The 25,952-nt window shown below is 46.2% G+C and overlaps 1 protein-coding gene across 1 annotated transcript in view; it reads right to left on the reverse strand.

The window, feature by feature from the left end:
• LOC144771975 (suppressor of tumorigenicity 14 protein homolog) overlaps nucleotides 1–25,952 on the reverse strand; it is a 385,346-nt gene that overhangs the window by 137,079 nt on the left and 222,315 nt on the right.

A 25,952-nucleotide genomic window follows, 5' to 3' on the forward strand; every position in this document is an offset into this window, starting at 1 on the left:
TTCCTGCGCTGGTGCCTTTTTGGCAGCCTAGTAACAATGCAGCGGTACAAAAGGGGGTGGTGATGGACGGAGCATCTGAACCAATCAAACACTCACACCCAGTCAAAAGATCTGGGTTAAATCCATCACTGTTCTTTAGCCCACTCTGCCACCCCAGTTCAGACATGGCTATATGCAAATTAGTCTGACCCTGTGCCTCATGGGAACAGTCCAGCCCGAACTGCCAAGCCATGCCTTCCCTGGACCGGAAACAAGCTTCCGAGGACCGGTTTCTGGTATTACACCCGTCTTCAGCCCGGCTTGCATGAATCCAGTGGCAAAGTGAGCAAGGGACTCACGTTTGAGCATACCCTGCCACACTTATGGCGGCCAAAAGCGGTACAAAAGGGGGTGGTGATGGACGGAGCATCTGAACCAATCAAACAATCACACCCAGTCAAAAGATCTGGGTTAAATCCATCATCGTTCTTTAGCCCACTCTGCCACCCCAGTTCAGACATGGCTATATGCAAATCAGTCTGACCCTGCGCCTCATGGGAACAGTCCAGCCCGAACTGCCAAGCCATGCCTTCCCTGGACCGGAAACAAGCTTCCGAGGACCGGTTTCTGGCATTACAGCCGTCTTCAGCCCGGCTTGCTTGAATCCAGTGGCAAAGTGAGCAAGGGACTCACGTCTGAGCATACCCTGCCACACTTATGGCGGCCAAAAGCGGTATAAAAGGGGGTGGTGATGGACGGAGCATCTGAACCAATCAAACACTCACACCCAGTCAAAAGATCTGGGTTAAATCCATCACCGTTCTTTAGCCCACTCTGCCACCCCAGTTCAGACATGGCTATATGCAAATCAGTCTGATCCTGTGCCTCATGGGAACAGTCCATCCCGAACTGCCAAGCCATGCCTTCCCTGGACCGGAAACAAGCTTCCGAGGACCGGTTTCTGGCATTACAGCCGTCTTCAGCCCGGCTTGCTTGAATCCAGTGGCAAAGTGAGCAAGGGACTCACGTCTGAGCATACCCTGCCACACTTATGGCGGCCAAAAGCGGTACAAAAGGTGGTGGTGATGGACGGAGCATCTGAACCAATCAAACACTCACACCCAGTCAAAAGATCTGGGTTAAATCCATCACCGTTCTTTAGCCCACTCTGCCACCCCAGTTCAGACATGGCTATATGCAAATCAGTCTGACCCTGTGCCTCATGGGAACAGTCCAGCCCGAACTGCCAAGCCGTGCCTTCCCTGGACCGGAAACAAGCTTCCGAGGACCGGTTTCTGGCATTACAGCCGTCTTCAGCCCTGCTTGCTTGAATCCAGTGGCAAAGTGAGCAAGGGACTTCTGTCTGAGCATACCCTGCCACACTTATGGCGGCCAAAAGCGGTACAAAAGAGGGTGGTGATGGATGGAGCATCTGTACCAATCAAACACTCACACCCAGTCAAAAGATCTGGGTTAAATCCATCACCGTTCTTTAGCCCACTCTGCCACCCCAGTTCAGACATGGCTATATGCAAATCAGTCTGATCCTGTGCCTCATGGGAACAGTCCATCCCGAACTGCCAAGCCATGCCTTCCCTGGACCGGAAACAAGCTTCCGAGGACCGGTTTCTGGCATTACAGCGGTCTTCAGCCCGGCTTGCTTGAATCCAGTGGCAAAGTGAGCAAGGGACTCACGTCTGAGCATACCCTGCCACACTTATGGCGGCCAAAAGCGGTACAAAAGGTGGTGGTGATGGACGGAGCATCTGAACCAATCAAACACTCACACCCAGTCAAACGATCTGGGTTAAATCCATCACCGTTCTTTAGCCCACTCTGTCACCCCAGTTCAGACATGGCTATATGCAAATCAGTCTGACCCTGTGCCTCATGGGAACAGTCCAGCCCGAACTACCAAGCCATGCCTTCCCTGGACCGGAAACAAGCTTCTGAGGACCGGTTTCTGGCATTACAGCCGTCTTCAGCCCGGCTTGCTTGAATCCAGTGGCAAAGTGAGCAAGGGACTCATGTCTGAGTATACCCTGCCACACTTATGGCGGCCAAAAGTGGTACAAAAGGGGGTGGTGATGGACGGAGCATCTGAACCAATCAAACACTCACACCCAGTCAAAAGATCTGGGTTAAATCCATCACCGTTCTTTAGCCCACTCTGCCACCCCAGTTCAGACATGGCTATATGCAAATCAGTCTGACCCTGTGCCTCATGGGAACAGTCCAGCCCGAACTGCCAAGCCAAGCCATGCCTTCCCTGGACCGGAAACAAGCTTCCGAGGACCGGTTTCTGGCATTACAGCCGTCTTCAGCCCGGCTTGCTAGAATCCAGTGGCAAAGTGAGCAAGGGACTCACGTCTGAGCATACCCTGCCACACTTATGGCAGCCAAAAGCGGTAGAAAAGGGGGTGGTGATGGACGGAGCATCTGAAAAAATCAAACACTCACACCCAGTCAAAAGATCTGAGTTAAATCCATCACCGTTCTTTAGCCCACTCTGCCACCCCAGTTCAGACATGGCTATATGCAAATCAGTCTGACCCTGTGCCTCATGGGAACAGTCCAGCCCGAACTGCCAAGCCGTGCCTTCCCTGGACCGGAAACAAGCTTCCGAGGACCGGTTTCTGGCATTACAGCCGTCTTCAGCCCGGCTTGCTTGAATCCAGTGGCAAAGTGAGCAAGGGACTTCTGTCTCAGCATACCCTTCCACACTTATGGCGGCCAAAAGCGGTCCAAAAGGGGGTGGTGATGGACGGAGCATCTGAACCAATCAAACACTCACACCCAGTCAAAAGATCTGGGTTAAATCCATCACCGTTCTTTAGCCCACTCTGCCACCCCAGTTCAGACATGGCTATATGCAAATCAGTCTGACCCTGTGCCTCATGGGAACAGTCCAGCCCGAACTGCCAAGCCAAGCCATGCCTTCCCTGGACCGGAAACAAGCTTCCGAGGACCGGTTTCTGGCATTACAGCCGTCTTCAGCCCGGCTTGATAGAATCCAGTGGCAAAGTGAGCAAGGGACTCACGTCTGAGCATACCCTGCCACACTTATGGCTGCCAAAAGCGGTACAAAAGGGGGTGGTGATAGACGGAGCATCTGAAAAAATCAAACACTCACACCCAGTCAAAAGATCTGGGTTAAATCCATCACTGTTCTTTAGCCCACTCTGCCACCCCAGTTCAGACATGGCTATATGCAAATCAGTCTGACCCTGTGCCTCATGGGAACAGTCCAGCCCGAACTGCCAAGCCGTGCCTTCCCTGGACCGGAAACAAGCTTCCGAGGACCGGTTTCTGGCATTACAGCCGTCTTCAGCCCGGCTTGCTTGAATCCAGTGGCAAAGTGAGCAAGGGACTTCTGTCTGAGCATACCCTGCCACACTTATGGCAGCCAAAAGCGGTACAAAAGGGGGTGGTGATGGACGGAGCATCTGAACCAATCAAACACTCACACCCAGTCAAAAGATCTGGGTTAAATCCATCACCGTTCTTTAGCCCACTCTGTCACCACAGTTCAGACATGGCTATATGCAAATCAGTCTGACCCTGTGCCTCATGGGAACAGTCCAGCCCGAACTACCAAGCCATGCCTTCCCTGGACCGGAAACAAGCTTCCGAGGACCGGTTTCTGGCATTGCAGCCGTCTTCAGCCCGGCTTGCTTGAATCCAGTGGCAAAGTGAGCAAGGGACTCATGTCTGAGTATACCCTGCCACACTTATGGCGGCCAAAAGTGGTACAAAAGGGGGTGGTGATGGACGGAGCATCTGAACCAATCAAACACTCACACCCAGTCAAAAGATCTGGGTTAAATCCATCCCCGTTCTTTAGCCCACTCTGCCACCCCAGTTCAGACATGGCTATATGCAAATCAGTCTGACCCTGTGCCTCATGGGAACAGTCCAGCCCGAACTGCCAAGCCAAGCCATGCCTTCCCTGGACCGGAAACAAGCTTCCGAGGACCGGTTTCTGGCATTACAGCCGTCTTCAGCCCGGCTTGCTAGAATCCAGTGGCAAAGTGAGCAAGGGACTCACGTCTGAGCATACCCTGCCACACTTATGGCGGCCAAAAGCGGTACAAAAGGGGGTGGTGATGGACGGAGCATCTGAAAAAATCAAACACTCACACCCAGTCAAAAGATCTGGGTTAAATCCATCACCGTTCTTTAGCCCACTCTGCCATCCCAGTTCAGACATGGCTATATGCAAATCAGTCTGACCCTGTGCCTCATGGGAACAGTCCAGCCCGAACTGCCAAGCCATGCCTTCCCTGGACTGGAAACAAGCTTCCGAGGACCGGTTTCTGGCATTACAGCCGTCTTCAGCCCGGCTTGCTTGAATCCAGTGCCAAAGTGAGCAATGGACTCACGTCTGAGCATACCCTGCCACACTTATGGCGGCCAAAAGCGGTACAAAAGGGGGAATAAGGCACATTCCTGCGCTGGTGTCTTTTTGGCAGCCTAGTACCAATGCAGGCACCTTGCACCATGGTGCAAGGGTGTCTGTGTTGCATGAGGAATTGTTTTTGTGTAGGAAGGGACACCTTCCTGCACAATAAACAATCATGAGAGGTATATTCCTCTTTCTATGTGTGCTGCAAAATGCAGCAGACATAGAAAGAGGAAGTAACGAGGAGAAATAAAGATATTTCTCCTAATTATGCCTCACCTGAGAAGCCATGCCTTCCCTGGACCGGAAACAAGCTTCCGAGGACCGGTTTCTGGCATTACAGCCGTCTTCAGCCCAGCTTGCTTGAATCCAGTGGCAAAGTGAGCAAGGGACTCACGTCTGAGCATACCCTGCCAAACTTATGGCGGCCAAAAGCGGTACAAAAGGGGGTGGTGATGGACGGAGCATCTGAACCAATCAAACACTCGCACCCAGTCAAAAGATCTGGGTTAAATCCATCACCGTTCTTTAGCCCACTCTGCCACCCCAGTTCAGACATGGCTATATGCAAATCAGTCTGACCCTGTGCCTCATGGGAACAGTCCAGCCCGAACTGCCAAGCCATGCCTTCCCTGGACCGGAAACAAGCCTCCGAGGACCGGTTTCTGGCATTACAGCCGTCTTCAGCCCGGTTTGCTTGAATCCAGTGGCAAAGTGAGCAAGGGACTCATGTCTGAGCATACCCTGCCACACTTATGGCGGCCAAAAGCGGTACAAAAGGGGGTGGTGATGGACGGAGCATCTGAACCAATCAAACACTCACACCCAGTCAAAAGATCTGGGTTAAATCCATCACCGTTCTTTAGCCCACTCTGCTACCCCAGTTCAGACATGGCTATATGCAAATCAGTCTGACCCTGTGCCTCATGGGAACAGTCCAGCCCGAACTGCCAAGCCATGCCTTCCCTGGACTGGAAACAAGCTTCCGAGGACCGGTTTCTGGCATTACAGCCGTCTTCAGCCCGGCTTGCTTGAATCCAGTGGCAAAGTGAGCAAGGGACTCACGTCTGAGCATACCCTGCCACACTTATGGCGGCCAAAAGCGGTACAAAAGGGGGCAATACGGCACATTCCTGCGCTGGTGCCTTTTTGGCAGCCTAGTACCAATGCAGGCACCTTTCACCATGGTGCAAGGGTGTCTGTGTTGCATGAGGAATTGTTTTTGTGTAGGAAGGGACACCTTCCTGCACAATAAACAATCATGAGAGGTATATTCCTCTTTCTATGTGTGCTGCAAAATGCAGCAGACATAGAAAGAGGAAGTAACGAGGAGAAATAAAGATATTTCTCCTAATTATGCCTCATCTGAGAAGACGTATCTTTTTGGCGCATTCCCAGGTCTACCCACTCTGGTAAATCTGAGAATGTGTCAAAAACCATAGGTGTTGCATGGGATCACCCACCCAACGCCCATGGAGCGCCTTCCAAGGACAGAGTAAGGCAATGCAGTGATTTGTGCTGTGTTGCCTTACTCCAGATTTATGGAGCCACTCAGGGCCGTGCAATTGTTTGGCTTCATAAACCACATGTGAGGTTTGCGTCGCTCTTGCACCACATTGCACGGTGCTAGAGCGACACAAACCGGCTCATAAATAGGCCCGTGGCAGTTTCGAGAGTTAGGCACGGGTCTTGTGAGTCACCAGCACCTCTTGTCATGCTTGTGCCACTTCTACTGCACTGCACCAATGGAACATAAGGCTCCTCTGTAGTTCAAAGCACAAGGCACTGCTCTCCTGCTCGCGCCCAGCAGCTTGTTTGATTCAAACAGTGCCATTCCTGCACAGACTGGTAAGACAAGCATTGGGCTAACTGGCTTTTTAGTATGTATACATATGACTTAAAGGAGCTCTCTCTGCAATAGTTTACATGTTTGCTGTTCATGTACATTGAGAACATGTCCAGTAAGTAGTGTTTAAAACAAACCCTAAACAATGCAAGCTCAATCTTTTCTCTCAGGCTGTCATCACTTTCCCTCGACCCATGCCTGGCATGATTTTTTTTTTAGCCTTCCCTCATTCCATGACACTTTTGCTAACCTCTTTTATTTGCCCTTATTATGTCTCTCTAGAGTACCCCTCCTTTGCCCTTGATATGACAGGACTTTATCTGGCTGGTACTGTTGGGCCTCAGGCGGATTCCTAGTATGAACACTTATATGTACTCAGGGCCGGACTGGCCGTAGCGGGCACCGGGCAATCCCCCGGTGCGCCGCACGGGTGGGGGCCGGTTTTGGGCCCCTGGGGGCCGTTTTTGTTTCAGGGCCGTTTTTGCAGCATAGCGGCAAAAACGGCCCTGTAACAAAATCGGCCAAAAAGCGGCCCTGGCAAAGAGCTCGGCGGCACCCCCAATCCCCGTGGGGGAGGTGGGGAGGCGGCCGAGCACTTTGCGAGGGCCGGTTTTAGTTCCCAGTCCGCCTGTATGTACTTCATCTATTGCACAAGATATTTCCTCTCAAGGTGCATTGGCAAACCTTAATGTCGCAGACTTTTAGCAGATTTTTTAACCTTTATACTTTTGTATTGTTTATATATAATACAGAATTTTTGGAACGTTCAAAGGTTTTTTTCTGGTTACTTGTACATGCTTTTCTGGTATACCTTTTCTTGTATCTTCTAGCTATGGAGCGATAGCAATTATCTGTATTATGGGCAAGTGTAAAACTCTTTTGGTGCCTGCAAAGGCTCCTGTAATGTCAACCTCAAAACAGGACCTCCCATACATATGACATCGGATGGCTTCTTGGCCAGGACAACAGGTGTGGTCGCAAAGGAGATCGAGCTGGCAGAGTACCTGCTACCACTCACTTGTGATCTCCCATCTACTACAGCTCCTCTCCCCCTCTCCGGCAAGGTGCAGTGGGCAGATGTCACAGTGCGCTGAGGGCGACCAACTTACAACTATTATAAACACACGAAGGAGTGGCTTCCTTTGCTTTACCCACTGCTGACGTATCTCCTTTACCCCTACCCCGCTTACTTAAGAGGAAAAGGCAGACACTCCCTCCTAGTAAAGAGAAGGGTAATATTGATAAGCCTCCTCCCAACATACTATTAGAGTCTCAGTTGGCAATGCCGAACCTTTGGGGCTTAAATTGTTCTTTCTTTCAGAATATGATTTCATTAGAAGTCAAAGCAATAGTGGAATCCGCCCTCTCCCACTTATAGCCCACTTAGGTATCGTAGAGGGAGCTATGAACAACAGCAGATTAACCACCCAACTACATCTGGATACCCTCACCCCATTACCTTTACCTCCACCAGGTGTCACGCCAACTTCCATAACTGCATCAAGAGTGGTGGATAAGGTAGCAGGGGAAAGGATAATTATGTTTTTTTGGGATCATTAGGATCATTGATTCGACGGGGCCTAGGAAGATACACTATAAACGCAGAGAGAAGTAATATAGGAGAGAGGGGCTCGTTACCCCCTCCTGCTCTCCCTATTATGAGAGGGAGCAGGCTTAGCCCCTTGAAGAAAAAAAAAAGAGGGTGAGTCTGTCATCATCAATTTTTGGACTCCTACTCTTTTTGTTAGAGCCTTTAAGGTATTGGAATCTACTTGCACATTCAAGGGTAGGGTGTAATTGCTCCGATTGGGCTACTATTATCAGCCACTTGGAAAATGTACGATTTTTCCTATGGGTCTAACTACGCAGTGAGTACACTGTTTTGCTATTCTAACTTATAATCGTTATGGCCCTCTCTATGACATCCAGGAAATCGACTGACTTCCTGGGAAAGAAAGGACCTTAGATGGATCCAACCAGGGACTATAGGTGGCCTCTTCCCCTGGACTTACTGTAGGCCCCACTATTGTGATTACTGAAGGGCCCAATAGTAAAGAGTGCAATGGAAGGGTCTCTCTAGTCTCGTAGAACATAGCAGGTATCTCCGCAAAGCTGGCTGACCCAAAATGGGGTGCTTTTATTGACGGATGTGTCCTGTGTGTACTCACGGAGAAATGGGCCACAGAAAGTGAGTTTAGGGATGCCTTTAGAAGCTACAGTAAATTCACCACCAATTTAGCAGCTGGCCGCCCTTCTGGTGGCCCGTTAATATGAGTCAAACTACATTTAGAGTACAAACGAGAAAGAATTCAGTACAATTCCTGGACATACTGGGGGTAGAGGTTGTTGACCCTGGTTGGAAGTCCTGGCTACTTATTAATGATTATAATAGGTCCTCATCTTTTAAAGTACCTTCTCCAATGTTAGAGATGTTTGACAGTATTTTTAATAGTTTTGCCAAGTTGCACACAATCATAATAGCAAGTGTTTTTAATGTTACATTTGAGCCTAGTGCATGCTTCTTAGAACTAATAGCTAAAGAGGATTCATCTTGGGGCGTCTCCTTTGTAGAGGTGCCACCTATTACTCAACTATCTGCCACAGCCCAGCAAGTAAGCAGTTTCTGCTTGTCTTACGGGCTGAGAGCTTGCAATGGCCATACAAAATCAGACATTTCACTGTCCCTTAATTGTCAGAGACTAAATTATAGCAGTACAATTGATTATATCCTCCTAGAAATCAGAGAATGCAAGTTTTTGACTGACATGTTACCCCCCATAGACTTGAAAGTGATTGTTTTCCTCTTGTTTTGGACCTAGGGCATGGGGCAGCATGGGAAGAGGTTCAGTGACATGCTCCAGGTTGTGCTGCGCTTGAAGTCCTTAACTCTAGGAGGGCCCCAAAGTGGAATGCTATTGCTACCTGAGGATATGCCATTGTGAAAATCTATTATATACTATTTTCTACACTAAATCCAGAAGTTGACAAGCTAGATAATAGTGACCTTCTTTTAGTTAGTCATAACAATTGCTTTACAAAACTTATCAAAGAAGGGAACACAAGTGTGATTCCACTAGCTAGAGAGAAATATAAAACTTCACTCAAGACAGTCCAAGCTAACTCGAATGATGAATTATGGGCCGACATGTTAAGTGCAGCAACTAGTAAAGATGTTAATAAATTTAGGCACATCGTCAAACATGGCTCTTCCCATGCAACAATGCTTCCAGAAATTTAGGTGGGAGAATCCTTTTAAATATCCATACACAAACAGTGCATCTTTGACCTGCGAACTATGTGCAGATGAGGCTATTCCAACTAGCCCCTTGGTCGAATGTGGCAATCGCCACCCTGACCAATTCCTAAATTTTTCTTTAATAGATATTGAGAGGGCTGTGACCCATGCAAAAGAAGGGGAATGCTGCTGGCCTAGATAAGATCCCTGTGGATCTCTTCTGATCAAATTTGGATACCTAGGTCCCATATATCAATACAATCTCGAACACTATTCTTGCAGTTGCTTCTATACCTCAAACCTGGAAAGGCGCTGAGATTGTTCCCATATATAACAAGCATTGGCATAGCCAATAGGTCTCGCCTTTGGGACCTTATAAGTGTTTCGTTTTCCAGCACAATATCCTTGGTGCAACAACATCAACTGTTGCATGGCTAAACACTTATAAGGTTCCAAAGGCGAGACCTCTTAGCTTTGCCAATGCTTTTTTATTAGGGCTTTGTGTTATTATTTGATTATTTGCCATATGCGCTGCGACTACTTAATTTCTTAAACCACGTTGCATTTTTGCATTTATTTATGAATCTGGGTTCTGATTCCAACTAACTTTTTATTTTCTATCATAATAAATAGAATATTTAAAGAAATATATAAACTGAGAACTGGAAGATGCCTAGTTCTGCATATTTTTCCTTAGTGGTCTTGGCTGATTAATTGAGGTCAGGGTGCTCCCTTTTCCGTGAGTTGACTCTCCAAAATGCTAACTAATCCGAAGGTAAACATGTGTGTGTGTGTGTGTGTGTATATTTGTGTTTTTGCGTGTGTGCACGCGTGTCTGTTTAGTCTGTGCATTTAGTGTCTGGTGTATATTAAGGGTGTATGTGTATAAATGTATCTGCATGTATGCATGTATCTGTGTTCTTAGTGGGTGTTTCAGGGGGGGTGTGTGTGATACGCTTATTGTGTTCAGTGCATCTGCTGTGTGAATGTATAGTGTTTGTGTGTATGCTTCTGGATGGTGTTTGAAGTGTGTATGCACATGTGGCTCATTCGTTTGTATGCATGTGTGTATAGTGCTTGTGCATACTTTGGCATCTGGGTTTTGTTTTCTAGCATGGGTGCTACGTGGTGTGATTGTGTGGTAGTTGTGTATGTGAGGCATTATGCAGGCCCCTGCAGCCTCTTTAGCACAGGGTAGCCACCACACTTTAGGGATCCCATTCACTCTGAGGCCTATGAATGTCTGTATTTCTAGACTCAGCGGCCCTCCCACATTCTGTAAGGGGGGCATGATTTAGGATCCATCGCCTCTTAATCGGTGATGACTGGGCCACTGGGTCCTTGGGCAACAAGCTAAGAGTTTGAGCTGAATTAATTCACCCAGAGAGGAGATAAAAAAAAAAGATATAGGGGATAAAATAATGAAATTTGTTGTTGCAACCTTAGCTTCCTTCGTGGTGTACTCAAGTTTTGCAACTGTGCGAAGCAACTCCTCCCAGGCCCAAGATGCAGAAGATTGTGGATTAGGATCAAGGGTGTAGCTTCACGGGGTGTTTGGCCTGTTAGGCCTGCCTAATAAATGCATTATTTAGTAAATAGTTGGGCACAGCAGCTTTCAGTTGTGTATGTTAAGATATCTGTCGGCTTTAACTTGAGATTTTTAAATACTCACTCAGACGAAAACACACACACATTTTTGTTTTGAAGGTCTTAAAACATGGCTATTTTTCAAAATACTGGGCTTCTTTTATGAAAAGTGACGCATCGCTGCGTCAAAACAGCGATGCGTCACTTTTCATTGTGCCCTCCATGCGACACCAATGATGCGTCATATTTACAATATGACGCATCATTGCGCAAGGAGTTACAGATACGTCAGTATTTCTGACGTATCTGCATGGCGCAAAAGTGACGCCTTGCTGGAGTGTGTCACAAAAGTGACGCAACTCCAGCAATGTGTCATTTCATATGGGGCAAGCCCCATGTGAAAGGGCCTGCGTCAGTCTTACGCCTGCTGTGAGGCAGGCGTAAGAAATTGACGCATTTGCATCCTAGAAGTGGCGCAGTGAAATCTTAAAGATTTCACTGCGTCACTTCTATGACCTTTTCTTGCGTCAGAACGCCCTCCTGCATACATTATACTTGGCGCAGGTATAATGTAGCGCAGGGGTTTACAAAGTGACGCATCTACCTAGATGCGTCACTTTGTAAATTTGGGCAACAAGGCACATTTTTTACGCTGCTGATGCGTCACAAAAAGTGACGCACCAGTGGCGTAAAAGTGACGCACGGCCTCATAAATGAGGCCCACTGTGTTTTAAGTAGGCATCACAATCCGCACTCCTCTCCCTTTCCATTGGCCCTGAATTAAGTCCCCCTCAAGCGCTGCCCCACCCCCTCAAGTCTTACTGACCACACTGCGCCCCTGCTTAGAATAGTGGTTTTCACCTTAACTACTGATCATAGATGCAACACCTGGAACTGCTGCTATGTGGAATAGTTGTCAAAAGTTCAAGGCATTTTAGGTTAGTTTCTAGCTCGGCTTCGCCCCAGTCAAGTCACAAAAACACTGGACCATGTCTTTAGTAATCCAAAGGTATCTGCCAATTGGGCCTTGTTGTTGTCACATCCACGAGGGCAGCCTGCAAACTGCAAACTACCCTCCCACACCAGCGCTGTTCTGGTTCAAAGTGCACCAAAGGAAAACCTGCGCTGAATGAGCCTCTGAAATTAGTCGAGTCCCTCACAAAGCGCCAATACACATAAACTGATAGTCGCTGCGCTATGTAAGTACCCAGTCACGTAGCGTTATTACACCTTGCAAATGTCATCAGTGCTTAGCAGCTCTTTCAATGCTCTTTGGATATACAGTGTGCAGTTTTGGAATGTGTATGCTTCGCCTGGCAATAAGAAAAGCAAACATATGCACAAGCCCTTCTTTCTCGCAGCGTGGCGGATGCCGGCAGTAAATGCCATGTCACGCACCCATCGCTGCAGCCTGTGTCAGGAGCTGCAGCGGATGACATTTCAATCAAAATTCCTCTACGATCCCAGCCGTGCTTCGTGGCCTACAACCATCCCAGACTCGCACTGCATCCCTGCAATTCAGGAATAGCTTGGCGCCACTGAGAGCACAACATGCTGGTCGCCTGTCTCCCCCCATCCGAACTGAGAAGGAAACAGTCAATTCTGCCGGGGTCTCAGCCACAAACAAGGCAACATGCTAAAATGCAAGCCCCTTTAATAGGCCCAGCAGGGGACGCTCTCCTCCTACAAGGTGAGGAGGGCGGCCGGTGCGATTTCCCACGTAACAAGTGCAGGTTCTTGCCTTCAGGTTTCCTACAACCCAGGGTTCATCATGAACGGGGATACCCTACAGCCCAGGCCTCGTTCTAATGCAGTTGCATGCCTCTGTGCATCGGGGTTCGCGGCAGCATAGACCCTCTTTCTGTTGCAGCCGCCGTTGGAGGGGCCTTGCCGGTGCACCAGGGCTGCTGCAGTCCAAGTGGTTGTGCACCTTGCTCCTGGCCGCTGCCCATGCATTGTCGCCAGTGCATACAGGGGGCTGTGCACGGGGTTTCTGTGCCTTACAGAAGTTGGAGTCTGACTGTGACAGCCTCTCACATGACTGCCACCCAGCGGGAGCCGCGAGACCAGAAACACTTGCTGAGAGCCAGGAAAAAAGCTAACAAGTCAAAACAAGCGCACGCCTAGCGCGATCGCAAAAAAAAGGTGAGTGGTGACGCGAGTGGTGCGCACACGCGTCACCGCTAGTGCTACCTTGCAGGCCACCAGCTTGCTATTACGCACATGCGCGCGCACTCTTGTGCGTGTGATAGTAAGCTGGTCGTCAGGAAAGTAGCACTTTTAAAAGCAGCTACTAAATGTCTCAGCCAGTCCAGCGCATGCACTGGACCAGGCCGAGACCTAACAAGGGTTACAGGTATATGCTGCAGAACTATCACCCCATTGGTCTGATAGACTCCACTTAAAATATTTTTGTGGACAGATCCTCAATAAACTCAATCGGTGGTTAGCTGACAAACAAGTGATAACCCACTTTCAAGTTGGCTTTCCAGATAATGTAGGCACTGTTGACCAAACCTTTCTATTTTTGGTAACTAAGTGGAAGACTATCGACATCAGTGTGGGCAACTTGTTTGCTGCCTTTGTTGACCTACATTCTGCTTTCCACCTGGTTCCAAGAGAGAAATGGTAGGGCGTTCTGAGGGAGCAGGGGATGCCCCATGACAGGAACTTTTAGAAATTCTAATTATACTGCATGAGGGCACTTATGCCCGTCAGATATGGCCCTAACCGGAAAATGACTAGGTATATTCCTATAGAAAGGGGGTCCACCAGGACTGTGTCCTGGCCCTACCCTGTTTTTTTTTTATTAATAGGTGTGTGGATTTCCTAACTGAGTGTCACAATGACTCCATTACATTAGCAGGAATCAAGGTCCCACTAGGGCGGTTGTCAAATTTATTGCAGTGATGTTCGCTCTTGTGTGACCAGCTTGGTCTTGAGCTGAATACAGACAAGCCAAGACCAAGTATAGGGTATTTAATCCCAATAAAAACGACATGGGTAGAATATCGTTGTGAGGTGTTACCCTTAAAAGAGTAAAGGACTTTGATTTTCTTGGTATTAGGATATCATACTCCAATTGATAGGAGGCTCAGATGCAAAGGAATGTTGCTACATTAAAACACAAGGCCGGGGCCTTGCTTGAATTTGTGAAAAAAGCCCTACCCGATTAATAAAATATATAGGGCACATGTTCTAACTGCGGTGTTGTATGGTAGAAAATTCTATGCCGATTAAGACTTGACCAAACTGAGTTGTGAGGAAAACAAATCAGTGAGAACATTATTAGCCCTCCCCCTAGAGTTGCCCCTTCCTACCTGTTTGTTTCGATCTTGGACTAAGGCCTTTGGGCCTGGTGGCCAAGTTGCGCCCATCAATTTTCTGGGGTCATATATGGAAGTAAGATGCGCTGAAGCTGTACATGAAGGGAATTGCTGACATTCTCGGATGGTCAAGAGCTTCGAGTAAGATTTCTTGGCTGGAAGTTTTCTTGAATTCTCCTGAACTTATTGGCCAGGGCTCTTTGGAATTGTTAAACGCGAGTTCTGAGGAAGGCACGGTGCTAAACTTATGGCTCCTGGAGCTGCAGTAATGTTAACTCCGTTTTTTAAAACTTTTAAAGTGCTTCCTTTTCATCAAAATGTTTTAGATACCATTTGTCATGCCTCTGCGAGATCCCTTCATTTCAAATTTTGCTATAACATTCTTCCCCCACAGCATTTTCAAGCACTTGGCTGCTAATGCCGGGAGTTCTACAGCATGCAGTGTCTGTTCCTATTACAAGGAGGAAGTGGAACATTTTCTTTTCTTCTGCTCAGCATATTTAACAACTTGCTCTACATGGATAATCAAGGCATGTCGCACGTTGGGTCTGCTCGATCGGACACCTGTGCTGTTTGCTTTTGAGAAAGGACAAGACCCACTTGCTGTGTGTGCTGTAGTGAAGTACTGACAAGGTACGTGGTATAGGCGTACACGTTTCTTCATGTAACTTTTACATTCATCATAGTTGCACTTTCCTGTTTATTTGCATATGTATTTGCACTTTAACTCCCATGTATTGTTGCACAGCTGTCAGTCTTATGTAGTACTAGAATACCAGGTGGTTTCTTTATTTCTGTTTTTCTACTGTTTGAGTTTTCTACTATATCTTTAACAGGTTTTAAAACCGGATTTTCATGTTGAAAAGGGAATTTTAGCGTTAGAAGCAATCTTGGTGGACCGGAAGAGGGTCTGTGATGGCCACTGTGCACGATTGGACTATATAATGCCCTTCTTCCTTTGTTGAGTGGTCCATTTTAGACTTATCATTTCTTTTCTATCTTTGATTTTGGTGAATTGTACTTGTTATATTATACTTTGTACTCACTGTTTGCTTTCAACAGTTTAACCTGTGTTGGAATCTTGTGTTATGCTAATTCCTTCACAGGAATGCTATGATGCGGGGGTTTTATTGTAATGTTATGAGAATTGGCACTTGAACCGATGTTCGCAGTGGAGGAGCTCCTGTGCGTCCGTCCTCTGCTACAGTGTTGCTCATTATGTAGTAACAAACTTACCTGTGGACTCCTGATGCCTCGAATAAATAACGACAAAACTATTGGCGACCAGCTGAGCTACACAGTGTGACCCCTTCTACATGTGATGTCTATCATTCTTCTTTGAGCTGGCTGTCAGGTCATTATTGACAGCACGCTGGTTATTGCCTGCAGACCAATATCTTCATAGCTTCGCAGCAGTGTACTTCTGGTGAGTCCTTGCTTAGGGTTGAGTGTGATACTCATTGGCTAAATTGAACTTTTCAGAAACTGTTGGTCTTAAGGCAAAGACCGCTACTGGCTTATGCTTAGTCTGTTACTTAGCTGTCACCTTTTTTTGAGAATATTTCTGCACACATTCAATGCTTTGACTGCAGCCTTTGGCCTTCTTGGGGGAAACTGTGTAATCGGATACCCTTGTCGCCATCTTGGTGGTATTTGTCAAACAACCTCTGGCTATGTCATCATTGCATAAGCCGCCAGGTTAGGAGAACTATTTCTGTTTCCCAAGGGCTAAGTCACTGTGCTGCACCACCTGCTCTCACATCATGAAGTGGCCATTTTGGGAGTACTCAGCTGTTTTCAAATGCTTTAGTGCAGTGTGTGTGACGTATTTTCACGTGAGTTTGTGTTTACATTTCCCCAGGCAGTACCATTGGAACTTCCGGAGGCACTCGCATCCTGACTAATTGGTTCTACCTAAAGGACCATGCTGGGGCACGGGTGCTGGTCAGCGACATTTGTAGTTTCAGCATTTACGGGGATGTGGTGACACGCACACCTGTGAGTACAATATTGTTTACATCTGTGTGTCTTCACACATCATTTCGAGGGCTAACCACAATCCAGTGGCGGGCACACCTATTTACTTTGAATTATTCTAGGTGCGCGCTCCATTGGTCATATGCACACCACAGTTGAACAAACAAAATATATGAAGTGTATTAGCAGCATATATAGTTCTTAATCCTTTTTAAATGTGGTTACAAAGTTGTTGGTACCACTACATGTATTGGAGTTCAGAGGGAGGAGGATCAAGGGGAAAATATATGTGGCAGTAAAGGCCCTCAACATTCTAGGATGGTTTCATCAGGGGATGTTTGGTATGATCTTGAAGCCGCGTTCTAAATAACAAGTCCTTGCAGTTGAATGCACTGATGTGACTCTGGAATGGTACAGAATATTTCCTGCTGTTTTCAGTGATGAACTTGGTAGAATCTGAGGGTACAAGCATAAAATCAGGATGAAGGAAGGGGCGGTGCTAGTAAAGCTCAAGTTAAGGTGAGTTCCCTTCAATGTCAGGGATAATCTTGAGCAAGAACTTAGAAGTATATGTCACAGGGGAATTATCGGGCCAGCTGAATCTTCATTGTGGCTCGCTCCTTTAGTAGTGCTGCTCAAGCAGTGCGGATAATTGCAGGTGTGTGTGTGGATCTAAGATCTTTTAATAACGTAAAATGGGTGGATTCACATCCCTTGGCCAAGATTAATGATTTGTTTGCATGAACTACGGGGGACAATGTGTTCTCCAAACTTGATCTGGCTTCTGCCTATCATCGAGTCGAATTCCATCCTGATTCGGGATACCTGACAGCATTTATTTGATCTATTGGGACTTTCCAGTATCGTCTTATGCCATTTGGACTTTCCTCTGCAGCATCTGTCTTTCAGAGGGTTATGTACAACTTGCTTAAATGAGGAGAGGGGGTCCTGGTGTTCCAGAATGACATTTCGGTGTTCACAGAGGATCTTGTGGCCCATATGCTATGCTTCAAAGAGTGTTAGTAGTTTTTAAGAAACATGGAAATGGTTTTAAAGAGGAAGAAGTGCAAATTCCTTAGCAACGGAGTGGAGTATCTGGGACATATTGTCTCAAGGGATGGTATTAGATCCTGGCCTAGGTTAATTGAGTCTATCTTAGGTGTGCCGCCTAGTTCTGACAAGGTGGGGGTCAAAGATTTCCTTAGACTTTGAAAGTTTTATTATCTTTTCATCCCCGATCTTTACAACCAGGGTGAGGCCCATTAGCAATTTGCCTAAGAAAGGCTCCACATTTGTTTGGAGTAATGATTATGCAGAGCTTTTGAGCAGATTTAATCTTTGCTCAGTCAAAGTGAAGCTCTCAAGACTTTGATCCAACATTGCTGTGTTACATCACGGTGGATGCTAGTCAGGCAGGACTGGGGGCTACTCTCACATAGAGGAAAGGTGATTGCGAACATACAGTGGCTTTTGCATCAAGAGTGTTGCAGGAAGCTGACCTGCAATACTCTGTCATTGACAAAGAGCTTCTTGCCTGCTGGTGGGCAATTGAAAACTTATGTTCCTATCTGGTGGGAAGATCTTTTGTTTTACAAACGGATCACAAGTGGTTAGTTTCCATTCTGGGAGGGGTTGGAAGCAAATGTTGTACACACAGGATTTTAAGAATCTCCACTAAGTTGATGCAGTATCAGTTGATGTGGCCCACATTCCAGAGGGTATGAATGGCAGAATCAATTTCCGAGAAATGGTGATGAAGATAGTTAAGGGCAGTTGTCTGATATTATTGATGAGGAGTTTGAAGATTGCTTAGTGGCTTCACTAGAGATACCGGAATTGAAGGTATGTTCCGAAGGAGAGTGGATGGAAGCTGTAAAAGGTGTTCGGGCTTTGCAACAGGTCATAAATCTGGTTAAGGGTGGTAGGCCTACAGAGAAAATATTGTCTCCCATATTACACACTGTAACATGGGAGATGAGAGTTCTGTTGATGATGGGCTTCTTTTTCTGGAGGGGAAGGAGGTGAAGGAATGTAAAGCACATAAAGTGGTGAGGCCAAATGGCAGCAGCCTATGTATGTTTTTCAATTTGGCACAGGGGGAGAGGCCATGTTATGTATAGCTCCCCCTTTACTCCTCTGCACCTGCGTAGCAGTTGAAAGCAGAGGGAGATTATTATAGTAACTATACATAACATAAAATTATAGATAGTTAAAAAGTGAATTAAGTGGATGTTTTTCACCTCTGGATTCTAAGTAACATCACAGGCAACTCAAGTTTCGATCTTGTTGTCTATTTGATATTACTCAGAACCTCATAGCGAAAAACATCCTGTGATACACTGTTACCCACCTATAATGCATTGTGATGAGCAGGGGGAAGACAGCAGAGCAATATTCAATAACCCTCCTTTTAAGAAAGACGAGACATCTATGTTCTCCATATTAAACCAAAACGTCACATCCTCCTGGGGTACTGCGGGGGTACCAGAGGCTACTCTCAAATCCCACATTGGTGGGCTACGTTCTATTGTTTTATCCCCCGCACCATCAATCACATCAGTTCACTTTGCAGCACCCTGATGTCTTTGGTCCCACAGGACAGCAATCTATGGAGCAGGTAAGCAGAATTCTGCACGTATTCAGAGGTATTTTCATGTTTTGGGGCAATTTATTTGTAAAGAGGCATTCCTGGACAGGGGAGAGTCTCCCCTTTCCAGTGGTGCTCATTTTCAAAATGTACCTGCTTGTGGGTCACATATACACTGCAAACCAAAAGCACTACATACACGGAGGTCTGTGTTTGCTTTGGGTTGGCCATTCTGGCATTTTGGAAAACCTCCCCAGGGAGCTGCTACCTGAAAGAAATGTACATTTGTGCAATTGATTGATCAGAAATCTAAATGCCTGGGAGGCAGTTCTGGAATGTGCCCTTAGAAATGCAAAGAAGAAGGTTTACACAAGATACAGCCTGTATTCCTTTCTGGATTTGCCAATGGGGTTCACACCTATTTGTATCACAAACTCCAAGTGGGCTGAAACCAAAAGAAAATTGAAAAATATAAATCTCTGCTTGTTCTTCAAAACTGGGAATGTAGTTGTGTTGGTGCAGCAAACCTGTTGTTGATGCAAATTTTAGAAAACAAACACATACACTTTCTTGCACAGCACCTTTTCTCTTTTTTCTGAATCGTCACCCACATTTTCGCTATAGTTTGTCTTTTTCTCTGTCACTTTCAGAGCAATCAACACTACCTGGAAACCTTTAGAACCTCTAAGATGTGGGAACACACCTCATTCTATGACACTTCACTTCACTGTATGACACTTCACACCACTCCACTGTACAAAATGCCACTCCACTCTATATCTTGCCACTACACTATAAGGCACTCCACTCCATATCCTCCACTCTTAGACACTGTATGACACGCCACTCTATGACAAGTCACTGCACTCCATACTGCACTCCATGACATACTACTACACTGTACCCCACACCGCTCTGCTCTACCGTACAACATGCCACTCCACTTTACCACACACCAATCTACACTATGACACTGCACACCACTCCATGACACGCCACTCCACTCTATGACACTGCACACCACTGCCCAAACATACTACTCCACTATACACATAAGGCAGGGTGCATTGTAATTAAATGGTCGGACATGTACTTCTAAGTTTTGAATGTCCTGGGAGTGAAAAACTCCTAAATTTGTTTTCACTACTGTGAGGCCTAGCTGACCCATAGGATTACATTGGGTTGCCTTATTACAATTATTAAATGCTAACGTTTGACTGGGGACAGATAAGCATTTCATGTTTGTTATCTATGAAACAGGAATAAAAAATCCTCTTTAATGGTAAAGTCAGTTTTAAATTGCAGTTTAAAAAATAAAGACTGTGGAACATTTGAAAGTGAAACGAGTGGCTATTTTTTATATTTAGTTTACTATACTGATGTTGTGATTGTTGAAATGATCAAGTAAAAATGAAAGTCAAAATGTAACAATGAATGCTGGTGCATGGGTTGCAAATCATATGCATGCATACAGCATGATGCATGTGTAATGAATTGCACAAATGGTGGTCATCTTGGATTGGGAAAGGTAAGCATTTGAGGATAGTCACTGTGTGCACACATTTCCACATTCACTGAGATGCACACATACTCATATGTTGTGATACACCAGTGACACCACTGAAAACAAACATTGGCAAAGCCAATAGGTATGCAGTCATCTTTTAAAAGCAAGACCTATTGGCTTTATCAATGCTTGTATCTGTTTGCTGCCTGAGTAGCATCTCTAGATGCAGCTAGTAGGAATTTTCACAGATTCATCCTAGATATTAGCGTCCACATTAATCTTATATCAGATTTTTTTCTTTTTCCCCAGTAAAAGCTGACAATATCAATTAGTGACTCATTTGCACGTTATTAGTGGTCAGCGGCTTAATTTTAATGTTAGTTGCTTTATGATAATGATTAATGTGGAAACCTTTTGGTTATTTCCCTTGATATAGGCTGCCTTCAATCACAAGAACTTGGTGGCTTATTACTTGGTATGGATTGAGATTATCAACTTTGATTGGTTCAGGTCTGAAAGGATCCCCGATTCTTTATGCATTTTCTTCTAACATTTCATTTGAAATGGGTGACTGCATGCACTTCCTAACATTGGTCTTACAGGGGGTCAACTGCCTCCTCTGTTGTCTTTGTTGGTTCCTGGTGTATAATTTGATAGGTTACTGTAAAAGTACACTCAAGTCACACGAGGGACAGAGGGACACTGTAGTTATCTTCCTTATTTCTGAGCTTATACCAGGAGATCTAGAAGCCACCTACACACTGGGGATAGTTTGGTTCAGGCAGCACCGTCACTGTAAAGGTGTGTTCATTTACAAACTTAAAATACTTGAGGAGTGCTTTTAATTTCCCAAAAGTGCAATTTAATCATAATGAACACATTCATCCATCTTCAAGCATCTTTGATTTTTCAGCCAAGATCTCATAGGCAATTCTAAGATTTCCCTTTTCTTTACTTGGAGGACTCTTCATCAGTTACTCATAGATTGTGATGTAATGGATGGGATTTGGAGTTCTTTCATACAGGATAAGGAGGAGAACAATGCATTTTTCTGTCGTTTCTAACAGCTTAAATTACAGTAACTTTTTGCTGAGAAAACATCTCTATGAATCACTATTGAATATGATTCAATCAATATACTTTCTGTGAGGAAGTGCAATCATTTGATTGGAGATACAGAGATTTGTGTTCTTACAGCCCAGGAGCCAGACTTAGGCATCACGGGTGTATCAAAACAAACAACAGGCGGGGACAGAAGTTGGAATGGCAAAATGACATTAAGCAAAAAACAAAAACAACTCATGGGTGAAAAAGGTCTGTGCTGTTAAGAATTAAAACACGTTGATGACAATAATTTTTTTTTTTTAATCAATAGTAACACAGACCTATATTGTAGAGCAAGTACAATAAGGTGAGGAGTTACATTTTCAAGACCTTTGGAATCTTAAAAATGAAAAAAGAACCATCAACTGTCCCCAGCACAATACACACAAGCCACCTCGGATACAAATCCCCACCTAGACCCCAGAAGGCATTTAAACCCCATGCCTTTCAGTCTGGAATACTGAATTTAAAAGCAGTGATAAAGAAAGCAAAATCATTGCCTTACATTTGTCATATCTCAAATGCAACACATGCATCCAACGAAATCTTCAAGACCATTACTGAATTTCCCTGACAGTACCTGCTCACACATAACCCATAGGAATGAAGTGTTCGATTCTATGATGGGCTACTTTATAGAAAAAACAACTCTTCTAGAATTCCGCTTTATGCCAGAATCGGCCTGAAATCCTCCTATTTCTTTTACAAATCCTCATTACTATTTGCAACAATCCAAAACCCACATTGCAATTCTTCAAACTGTTCTACTTAAATGACACCATTGACTTATTCAAGATACGTAGAATCATTGCTTAGCCAACAGTGTCTTTGCGGCAAAACATTTTATAACATTTAGAGATACCCGGCTGCAGTCCCGGCCAGTGTGATCATCAATTTCTCCATTTTCTCCAAGAAATTTCCTACAGACCTAAACCTTTTTCAATGTAAACTCATTCTAAAGAACCAAGGGCATAGCCCAGCACATGCAGCAAACTACAGGCCACTTAACGATGGATCAAGTCTACATTTTTAACTTTTTATTGTAAAGCAACCAGACCTTTCAGAATCTTCTTGATCACTGTCTGGAAGAATACTAACAATTAAATAGAAAATCTATCATCCTTCTTGTAGATCTTGCTTCTGTCCTTGAGAAGGTGGATCACCAGATATTACTTCAGATATTAACAAATTCAGGGTACCTTCCTTGATAGGAAATGTATTATCACAATATTAGAGCCAAGGTTTTTGCTTCCCCCATTGTGTTAATAACCTTGCACCTCTCATGTAGACACCCTTTGAAGCTACCCCATACCCCTCTACATTTTAGACAATTTCTTGGCTTTCACCCACAACTCATCATCTTGACATACATTCTGCAGTTACAATGATGATACTCAGATCACTTTAAAGCTGGCAAAAACCCTGATCTGGACACCTGCACCCTCAGCCTTCAAGGAGTCAACCTGCATGTTGAAGACTAATCAAAAGCTCAACTCCTTTAAGACTGAGATTCTCATCTGAGCATTCTGGTTTACCTTTAAACCTTCTACCATATGGCACCTGGACCTTGGGGTAGAACCTCATTTGTTGACCATTGAAGTTGTGAGTGATCATGCACTCCACTTTCTGCTGCCTCCAAAAGGTTAAACAAAAGTGGCCATAGGTGTCTTCAACATGTGCAGAACACTATAATGCATCTGTCCTCACCCGTGCTTCTCTTACAGAGTCCAAGTTACAATTTACCTGCTGCTGCCCCTCTTTGACTGTTCCAGTGGCTTCTAATTTTGGGTCCTTCAGTACCTTCTCTGCAGAATATGGCAAATCATCAAGGGCCAACATCACTTGCACTGGCTTTAAGTTGCAAGATGTAGTTCTAAGACTCTTAGTTTTGCTCACTGGGTAATATGTGCCCAGGACTAATCTCCCTTCATTCTAAACTCTGGATCCATCACCAGCAGAAGAGAGATATGATCTGTTAATTATAGATGACTCACTGCTGTTTCTAATTACATTGAATTCTTATTTTCATTGTGCCAGTCATTAAGGCATGATAGGAGACTCACCTTGAGACTGGCACTACACTGCTTCCAATTAAATACGTTGAAAGGTTGGTTTAAAGCTGAGCCTCCCAATGGGAGGAAACAAGGGATTGATGGCCCCTTAACTTCTCGAATAGCAAAGAGAGAAAGAAATACCCAAATCTTGAACCATTAATATTGCCAATGTAAGAGGGCGGAAAAGGCTCCAGGAGGACTGGGCCAAGGAGCAGTAGGAGTAAGTGTAGAGTATGGTTTTGATAAAAAATTAGACATTACCCTGTCCACTTCTAACATCACCTGGTCACTTTAATGTTATAGAATGGGTCATAGATTCTTGTGTGGTCCCTTCTATAATACTGACAGTTGCGGCATGATCGCAAAGGGGAGTCCCTTTATTTGCAAGAGGATGTGGTCCCTTGTAAATGAGGGAGTCCTTTGCCTTGAAACCTGCACAGAAATGCAGGCCCAGATGCAAAGGAGCTGCTTTTGGAAGGCACAGTGGCATAGAGGTGGTGTGCAGCCAGTGTGTCCCATGAAAGCACCTGTATGTAGGATGGTGTGGGGGTCAGAGATCCCCAGGGATCCCTCTCTTGAAAAGGAGTCTGATCTGCCTCTCATGAAAGCCAAAGCTGCAGTTTCAAACTGTGGCCATGTCTTTCACTAATGAGATCTCATCACCACAGGCATGCACTGACTGCCCAAGTTTGCGCCAGGCTCACCTAATTAAGTGTTTCCTTGTTATGTAATTCAGGCCCTTGACAATTGATTGCCAATAATATAGCAGCCTAATATGAGAGTAGCTGAGGAGGTGGCACCTTAGGCCATACTTTCAAAAATTCATTGACCATATTAATTTTCGAGTAGTAACTCTAACAAGAAGCTGACATCTGTTTGTAAACATGGTATGTCAATACCTGGCCAACCCACCTATATTCCACAGAATGTATTATCTGCCTACTTTCTCAAACCTGATTCCTATTCCATTAGATTTAGAAATCAATCAATCAATCAATCAAGACATTTATAGAGCGCACTACTCACCCGTAGGGTCTCAAGGCGCTGGGAGGGGGGGGGGGTGCCGTTACTGCTCGAACAGCCAGGTCTTGAGCTTCTTCCTGAAGGAGAGGTGGTCTTGGGTCATGCGCAGGTCGGACGGGAGTGTGTTCCAGGTCTTGGCAGCCAGGTAGGAGAAGGATCTTCCTCCTGTTGTCGCTCTTCGGATGCGGGGGACGGCGGCGAGGGCGTGGCTGGTTGATCTGAGGAGGCGCGTGGGAGTGTAGAAGTTGATCCGGTTGTTGAGGTAGCTCGGGCCTTGGTCGTGTAGGGCTTTGTGCGCGTGGGTGAGGAGGCGGAAGGTGATTCTCTTGTTGACCGGGAGCCAGTGCAGGTCTCTCAAGTGTCCGGAGATGTGGCTGTGTCGGGGGATGTCGAGGATGAGTCTTGCTGAGGCGTTCTGGATCCGCTGGAGTCTTTTCTGGAGCTTGGCGGTGGTTCCGGCGTAGAGGGCGTTGCCGTAGTCCAGTCGGCTGGTGACGAGGGCCTGGGTGACCGTCTTCCTCGTCTCGGTGGGGATCCACCGGAAGATCTTCCGTAGCATGCGCAGGATGTTGAAGCATGACGAGGAGACGGCGTTGACTTGTCTGGTCATGGAGAGGGAGGAGTCCAGGATGAAGCCCAGGTTGCGCGCGTGGTCCGTCGGCTTGGGTGCGGTGCCCAGGGCGGGGGGCCACCAGGAGTCGTCCCAGGCGGAGGGCGTGGAGCCCAGGATGAGGACTTCCGTCTTGTCCGAGTTCAGCTTCAGGCGGCTGGTCGACATCCATTCGGCTACCTCTCTCATCCCTTCGTGCAGGTTGGCTCTGGCGGCGTCGGGGTCGTTGGTCAGGGAGAGGATCAGCTGGGTGTCATCGGCGTAGGAGATGATGTTCAGGTTGTGTTGGCGTGCGATGGTCGCGAGGGGGCTCATGTAGACGTTGAAGAGGGTGGGGCTCAGCGAGGATCCTTGGGGTACGCCGCAGATGACTTCGGTGGCCTCTGACTTGTACGGTGGTAGACGGACTCTCTGCGTTCTGCCGTCGAGGAAGGAGGTGATCCATTCCAGTGCCTTCTCCTGGATTCCGATGTTGCTGAGGCGCTGTACAAGGGTGCGGTGGCAGACAGTGTCGAAGGCCGCGGAGAGGTCCAGGAGGATGAGGGCCGCTGTTTCTCCGTTGTCCATCAGAGTTCGTATGTCATCGGTGGCAGCGATGAGGGCGGTCTCGGTGCTGTGGTTCGCTCTGAAGCCAGACTGTGAGGGGTCGAGGGATCCATTCGTCTCGAGGAAGGCGGCCAGTTGTTTGTTGACGGTCTTCTCGATGACTTTGGCC

Source organism: Lissotriton helveticus, chromosome 8 (genome assembly GCF_964261635.1).
Source record: "Lissotriton helveticus chromosome 8, aLisHel1.1, whole genome shotgun sequence".
Taxonomy (NCBI): Eukaryota; Metazoa; Chordata; class Amphibia; order Caudata; family Salamandridae; genus Lissotriton; species Lissotriton helveticus.